Here is a 6,753-nt window from a genome sequence, read left to right on the forward strand (position 1 = left end):
CTATAGTCTAGCCTATAGTCTAGTCTATAGTCTAGTCTATAGTCTAGTCTATAGTCTAGTCTATAGTCTAGTCTATAGTCTAGTCTATAGTCTAGTCTATAGTCTAGTCTATAGTCTAGTCTATAGTCTAGTCTATAGTCTAGTCTATAGTCTAGTCTATAGTCTAGTCTATAGTCTAGTCTATAGTCTAGTCTATAGTCTAGTCTATAGTCTAGTCTATAGTCTAGTCTATAGTCTAGTCTATAGTCTAGTCTATAGTCTAGTCTATAGTCTAGTCTATAGTCTAGTCTATAGTCTAGTCTATAGTCTAGTCTATAGTCTAGTCTATAGTCTAGTCTATAGTCTAGTCTATAGTCTAGTCTATAGTCTAGTCTATAGTCTAGTCTATAGTCTAGTCTATAGTCTAGTCTATAGTCTAGTCTATAGTCTAGTCTATAGTCTAGTCTATAGTCTAGTCTATAGTCTAGTCTATAGTCTAGTCTATAGTCTAGTCTATAGTCTAGTCTATAGTCTAGTCTATAGTCTAGTCTATAGTCTAGTCTATAGTCTAGTCTATAGTCTAGTCTATAGTCTAGTCTATAGTCTAGTCTATAGTCTAGTCTATAGTCTAGTCTATAGTCTCTAGTCTATAGTCTAGTCTATAGTCTAGTCTATAGTCTAGTCTATAGTCTAGTCTATAGTCTAGTCTATAGTCTAGTCTATAGTATATAGTCTAGTCTATAGTATATAGTCTAGTCTATAGTATATAGTCTAGTCTATAGTTTTGCCTATATTCTAGTATTTAGTCTGGACTATAGTCTAGTGTGTAGTGTAGTGTGTAGTGCAGTATATATTCTAACTTATAGTTTAGTCTGTAGTCTAGTCTATAGTCTAATCTATAGTCTAGTCTATATTCTAGTATTTAGTCTGGACTATAGTCTAGTGTATAGTGCAGTGTATGTTCTAACTTATAGTCTAATCTATAGTCTAATCATAGTTCTTCGACGGTATTCAAATATACGATACAAATAATACAATAAAAAACAAAGCGGTGTTTATGTTTATTAAGTTTTAGTGCAATTGGTGCAAAAATACGAAACATGCATTTACATTTAAAATTTCTAATTTAAAGAGTTTCTCAACATCATGGAAAAGGTATAAATAGTTTTGGTCAATTGTAAAGCTGTATTTAAAGTTAAGGGAGCCACGCCACCAATAGACATGCCCTTAGCTTGTTGAGATTTGCGCAGCATTATTAGAATCATTTTTTGCTGCGAAACTTTTAATTTATACCAATCGCAGTCATAAATCATAAAAGTGACATCATCATTCTGTAGAAAAAAAAAAATATTTAAATACAACACATATAGTGCTTTTAATTAAAATATTACCGAAATTTCCACCAAATTCCCTAAAGCACAATGAAAGTAAAACAAAACGAATGAGTAGATCAAAAAAATGGGTGCTGCGGGCCAAATTCCCAAAAACATACAGACAATCGTAGAGACAATACATATAAACTCCGTGGAAACTTGTACAAATATAACCAAGAAAAATAGATCCTTTACCGTACTGCAAAAACTAATTCAAAGAATTTTAGATAAATTTAATAAAATTTAAATGTGAATTTTATTACACTGTACTTACAGTATAAACTTTTGATGCCATTTGAAAATATCCAATAATTTCATTAATTTCGACGAGATCAGGAGGATCTTTTTCCACTAATACATCCAGTTCCGCAAATTTGGCTTGCAAAATGTTCTTTATTAAAGGTATATGAGCAGCAAATACAAAGCACCAGGCATCACTAATAAAATTACCAAAACCACCGAAAAACACACAAATTATATGAAATGCCGAAGTCAAGTAGTAACCAAAGTCTGTGTCGGTATCGATGTAGGGAAAAAAGAAATGCATGACAAAGATACGTTCATTGAAAGCGAGCCTATAGAAAACGGGAACTCCTACCACAGATAAAGCGGTCAGGATAACAACACCCAATAAAATTGCTATAAGTTTCTTAATCAAGGATATGCTTTCCTTTAGCAGTTTGTGGTAGCACTTATTATTTTCCTCAATATATGGTATAAATTTCTACGATTTCCTCATAAATGCTATAAAAAATATGTGAACTCTTAAGGGCATTGATAATTTTCGCATAACCCTTTGGAGGGAGTTTTTTTTTAATAATTTGGAAAAAAAATATTAAATTTAATTTAAGGCTTACTTGTATTCCTGTGCCTAACATGCAGAGGCTTTTCAGCATTACAGTCCAGTCACTGTTGATAATCACGCCCACATAACATGGTGTAAATGTAAAGCCAATGCAATATTTATCAAAGCAATTACGATCCATGTTGCTGTAGTCATGTGAAAATTTTCCTCCATCACATCAATTCCACAAATTTCCGAAAAGAAACGTGTTACAATTGAAAAATCTTTGAAATTGTGTCGAATATCTCGAGGTCCTCATATTTGAAAGTGGCTGGTATCGCTAATAATAACTATGAAACTAATGACGATTGCCTTTACAATAAGTTGGAATAAATGCTATATAATGTACTGTAAGCAATTTAATTTAAAGACCTTCATATCAAATTAAATAAATAGTTTTTAAGTGTTTTTTTATAATTGTTTAACTTTGTGAATAATAAAATAAGTTATTGTAAAATTCCAATTGCAAGTATCTGTCTTAAATTTCTTTAAAATATCTTTAAGTTGGGAAACATATATATCGTTTATTTGATGTATACTTATTTAAATTATATTAATATAGACATTAGATTTATTTTCGAAATACTTGCCAAATTTATTAAATAGATTTTGATTTGATTTTTGATTTTGATAGTCTAGTCTATAGTCTAGTCTATAGTCTAGTCTATAGTCTAGTCTATAGTCTAGTCTATAGTCTAGTCTATAGTCTAGTCTATAGTCTAGTCTATAGTCTAGTCTATAGTCTAGTCTATAGTCTAGTCTATAGTCTAGTCTATAGTCTAGTCTATAGTCTAGTCTATAGTCTAGTCTATAGTCTAGTCTATAGTCTAGTCTATAGTCTAGTCTATAGTCTAGTCTATAGTCTAGTCTATAGTCTAGTCTATAGTCTAGTCTATAGTCTAGTCTATAGTCTAGTCTATAGTCTAGTCTATAGTCTAGTCTATAGTCTAGTCTATAGTCTAGTCTATAGTCTAGTCTATAGTCTAGTCTATAGTCTATCTATAGTCTAGTCTATAGTCTAGTCTATAGTCTAGTCTGTAGTCTAGTCTATAGTCTAGTCTATAGTCTAGTCTATAGTCTAGTCTATAGTCTAGTCTATAGTCTAGTCTATAGTCTAGTCTATAGTCTAGTCTATAGTCTAGTCTATAGTCTAGTCTATAGTCTAGTCTATAGTCTAGTCTATAGTCTAGTCTATAGTCTAGTCTATAGTCTAGTCTATAGTCTAGTCTATAGTCTAGTCTATAGTCTAGTCTATAGTCTAGTCTATAGTCTAGTCTATAGTCTAGTCTATAGTCTAGTCTATAGTCTAGTCTATAGTCTAGTCTATAGTCTAGTCTATAGTCTAGTCTATAGTCTAGTCTATAGTCTAGTCTATAGTCTAGTCTATAGTCTAGTCTATAGTCTAGTCTATAGTCTAGTCTATAGTCTAGTCTATAGTCTAGTCTATAGTCTAGTCTATAGTCTAGTCTATAGTCTAGTCTATAGTCTAGTCTATAGTATAGTCTATAGTCTAGTATATAGTCTAGTATATAGTCTAGTCTATAGTCTAGTCTATAGTCTAGTCTATAGTCTAGTCTATAGTCTAGTCTATAGTCTAGTCTATAGTCTAGTCTATAGTCTAGTCTATAGTCTAGTCTATAGTCTAGTCTATAGTCTAGTCTATAGTCTAGTCTATAGTCTAGTCTATAGTCTAGTCTATAGTCTAGTCTATAGTCTAGTCTATAGTCTAGTCTATAGTCTAGTCTATAGTCTAGTCTATAGTCTATAGTCTAGTCTATAGTCTAGTCTATAGTCTAGTCTATAGTCTAGTCTATAGTCTAGTCTATAGTCTAGTCTATAGTCTAGTCTATAGTCTAGTCTATAGTCTAGTCTATAGTCTAGTCTATAGTCTAGTCTAGTCTATAGTCTAGTCTATAGTCTAGTCTATAGTCTAGTCTATAGTCTAGTCTATAGTCTAGTCTATAGTCTAGTCTATAGTCTAGTCTATAGTCTAGTCTATAGTCTAGTCTATAGTCTAGTCTATAGTATAGTCTATAGTCTAGTATATAGTCTAGTATATAGTCTAGTCTATAGTCTAGTCTATAGTCTAGTCTATAGTCTAGTCTATAGTCTAGTCTATAGTCTAGTCTATAGTCTAGTCTATAGTCTAGTCTATAGTCTAGTCTATAGTCTAGTCTATAGTCTAGTCTATAGTCTAGTCTATAGTCTAGTCTATAGTCTAGTCTATAGTCTAGTCTATAGTCTAGTCTATAGTCTAGTCTATAGTCTAGTCTATAGTCTAGTCTATAGTCATAGTCTAGTCTATAGTCTAGTCTATAGTCTAGTCTATAGTCTAGTCTATAGTCTAGTCTATAGTCTAGTCTATAGTCTAGTCTATAGTCTAGTCTATAGTCTAGTCTATAGTCTAGTCTATAGTCTAGTCTATAGTCTAGTCTATAGTCTAGTCTATAGTCTAGTCTAGTCTAGTCTATAGTCTAGTCTATAGTCTAGTCTATAGTCTAGTCTATAGTCTAGTCTATAGTCTAGTCTATAGTCTAGTCTATAGTCTAGTCTATAGTCTAGTCTATAGTCTAGTCTATAGTCTAGTCCATAGTCTAGTCTATAGTCTAGTCTATAGTCTAGTCTATAGTCTAGTCTATAGTCTAGTCTATAGTCTAGTCTATAGTCTAGTCTATAGTCTAGTCATAGTCTAGTCTATAGTCTAGTCTATAGTCTAGTCTATAGTCTAGTCTATAGTCTAGTCTATAGTCTAGTCTATAGTCTAGTCTATAGTCTAGTCTATAGTCTAGTCTATAGTCTAGTCTATAGTCTAGTCTATAGTCTAGTCTATAGTCTAGTCTATAGTCTAGTCTATAGTCTAGTCTATAGTCTAGTCTATAGTCTAGTCTATAGTCTAGTCTATAGTCTAGTCTATAGTCTAGTCTTAGTCTAGTCTATAGTCTAGTCTATAGTCTAGTCTATGTCTAGTCTATAGTCTAGTCTATAGTCTAGTCTATAGTCTAGTCTATAGTCTAGTCTATAGTCTATCTATAGTCTATAGTCTAGTCTATAGTCTGGTCTATAGTCTAGTCTATAGTCTAGTCTATAGTCTAGTCTATAGTCTAGTCTATAGTCTAGTCTATAGTCTAGTCTATAGTCTAGTCTATAGTCTAGTCTATAGTCTAGTCTATAGTCTAGTCTATAGTCTAGTCTATAGTCTAGTCTATAGTCTAGTCTATAGTCTAGTCTATAGTCTAGTCTATAGTCTAGTCTATAGTCTAGTCTATAGTCGTCTATAGTCTAGTCTATAGTCTAGTCTATAGTCTAGTCTATAGTCTAGTCTATAGTCTAGTCTATAGTCTGGTCTATAGTCTAGTCTATAGTCTAGTCTATAGTCTAGTCTATAGTCTAGTCTATAGTCTGGTCTATAGTCTAGTCTATAGTCTAGTCTATAGTCTAGTCTATAGTCTAGTCTATAGTCTAGTCTCTAGTCTAGTCTATAGTCTAGTCTATAGTCTAGTCTATAGTCTAGTCTATAGTCTAGTCTATAGTCTAGTCTATAGTCTAGTCTATAGTCTAGTCTATAGTCTAGTCTATAGTCTAGTCTATAATCTAGTCTATAGTCTAGTCTATAGTCTAGTCTATAGTCTAGTCTATAGTCTAGTCTATAGTCTAGCCTATAGTCTAGTCTATAGTCTAGTCTATAGTCTAGTCTATAATCTAGTCTATAGTCTAGTCTATAGTCTAGTCTATAATCTAGTCTATAGTCTAGTCTATAGTCTAGTCTATAGTCTAGTCTATAGTCTAGTCTATAGTCTAGTCTATAGTCTAGTCTATAGTCTAGTCTATAGTCTAGTCTAGTCTAGTCTATAGTCTAGTCTATAGTCTAGTCTATAGTCTAGTCTATAGTCTAGTCTATAGTCTAGTCTATAGTCTAGTCTATAGTCTAGTCTGTAGTCTAGTCTATAGTCTAGTCTATAGTCTAGTCTATAGTCTAGTCTATAGTCTAGTCTATAGTCTAGTCTATAGTCTAGTCTATAGTCTAGTCTATAGTCTAGTCTATAGTCAGTCTATAGTCTAGTCTATAGTCTAGTCTATAGTCTAGTCTATAGTCTAGTCTATAGTCTAGTCTATCTAGTCTAAGTCTCTATAGTCTAGTCTATAGTCTAGTCTATAGTCTAGTCTATAGTCTAGTCTAAGTCTAGTCTATAGTCTAGTCTATATCTAGTCTATGTCTAGTCTTAGTCTAGTCTATAGTCTAGTCTAGTCTAATCTATAGTCTAATCTATAGTCTAGTCTATAGTCTAGTCTATAGTCTAGTCTATAGTCTAGTCTATAGTCTAGTCTATAGTCTAGTCTATAGTCTAGTCTATAGTCTAGTCTATAGTCTAGTCTATAGTCTAGTCTATAGTCTAGTCTATAGTCTAGTCTATAGTCTAGTCTATAGTCTAGTCTATAGTCTAGTCTATAGTCTAGTCTATAGTCTAGTCTATAGTCTAGTCTATAGTCTAGTCTATAGTCTAGTCTATAGTCTAGTCTATAGTCTAGTCTATAGTCTAGTCTATAGTCTAGTCTATA

At 32.2% G+C, this 6,753-nt stretch overlaps 1 pseudogene; it reads right to left on the minus strand.

Annotated features, from left to right (window-relative positions):
• Positions 1-1,100: 1,100 nt before the first annotated feature.
• On the minus strand, positions 1,101-2,455 carry LOC119614050 (annotated as a pseudogene).
• Positions 2,456-6,753: the final 4,298 nt, after the last annotated feature.

This window comes from Lucilia sericata, unplaced genomic scaffold (genome assembly GCF_015586225.1).
Source record: "Lucilia sericata isolate MDLA Ls3-8-SP2 unplaced genomic scaffold, ASM1558622v1 Contig002533F_arrow, whole genome shotgun sequence".
Classification (NCBI taxonomy): Eukaryota; Metazoa; Arthropoda; class Insecta; order Diptera; family Calliphoridae; genus Lucilia; species Lucilia sericata.